This window comes from Myotis myotis, unplaced genomic scaffold, assembly GCF_014108235.1.
Source record: "Myotis myotis isolate mMyoMyo1 unplaced genomic scaffold, mMyoMyo1.p scaffold_m19_p_5, whole genome shotgun sequence".
In the NCBI taxonomy this organism is placed as follows: Eukaryota; Metazoa; Chordata; class Mammalia; order Chiroptera; family Vespertilionidae; genus Myotis; species Myotis myotis.
Window position 1 is genome coordinate 76,578,003 of NW_023416357.1, and position 1,285 is coordinate 76,579,287.

The 1,285-nt window shown below is 42.1% G+C and overlaps 1 pseudogene; it reads left to right on the forward strand.

Annotated features, from left to right (window-relative positions):
- Positions 1-254: 254 nt before the first annotated feature.
- Positions 255-832, forward strand: LOC118656750 (annotated as a pseudogene).
- Positions 833-1,285: the final 453 nt, after the last annotated feature.

The window sequence follows — 1,285 nt, forward strand, 5'->3', positions numbered from 1 at the left end:
TACCAGAACATGGACTCATCACTGCAATATACACCTGTTTCTCAGAACTTAACTAAACACTGTCCCCTGCTCTTATCAACCTTTAAGTGATAATAGCATGTATTCTTTTTTTGCTCATCATCTTAGCCATGTTTTCTATTTTCTGTTCCATTGCTTTAAAATATCTCACTTGGAGGCATCTAGCACGAGGCTGGGGAGCGCTGAGCCTTGCGTTGTGCCCTGTGCTGCCCAGGCTAGCGAACAACACAGTCAGGATGGCTACAGGTGATCTCAAGAAGCCGAAGGGCAAGATGCCTGCTTATGCCTTCTTAGTGCAGACATGCAGAGAGGAACATAAGAAGAAAATCCCAAAAGTTCCAGTCAATTTTGCAGAATTTTCTAAGAAGTGATCTGAGAGGTAGAAGACAATGTCGGCAAAAGAGAAATCTAAATTTGATGAGATGGCAAAGGAATATAAAGTACGCTATGATCAGGAAATGAAGGATTATGGACCAGCTAAAGGAGGCACGAGGAAGGACCCAAATGCCCCCAAAAGGCCACCGTCTGGATTTTTCCTTTTCTGCTTGAAATTCCACCCCAAGAGCAAATCCACAAACCCTGGAATTTCTATTGGAGATGTGGCAAAGAAGATGGGCAAGAAGTGGAATAATTTAAGTGACAGCGAAAAGAAACTTTACAACAATAAGGCTGCAGAGCTGAAGGAGAAATATGAGAAGGATGTCGCCGACTATTTTATGGTGCAAAGTTTGATGGTGCAAAGGGTATCGGTAAAGTTACCCAGAAAAAGGTGGAAGAAGATGAAAAAGAGGAGGGGGAAGGGGAAAAGAAAGAAGAGGAGAGGAGAAGAAGAATGAATAAAAAAACTGTTTATCTCCTTGTGAATATCTTAGTGTAGGGGAGCACCATAATTGACACAGCTCTTATTTGAGAGGTGTCTGTTGCCCACATTAGGATTAATTACACAGATGGGTCATGATCATATATAGTCTCTCAAAGTGCTCTAGAAATTACCAGTGGTTTACATGAAGTGGCCATGGGTGTCCAGAGCACCCAGAAACTGTATCAAAGTTGTACGTATTTCCAAACATTTTTAAAATGAAAAGACTCTCATGTTCTCCTCACTCTGTGCACTTTGCTATTGGTGTGACAAGGCATTTAAAGATGTTTCTGGCATTTTCTTTTTTTTTAAATCTGTAAGGTGGTGTTAACTATTTGGTTACTAGAGGCCCAGCGCACGAAATCGTGCACGGTTAGGGACCCTAGGCCTAGCCTGCGATTAGGGCCA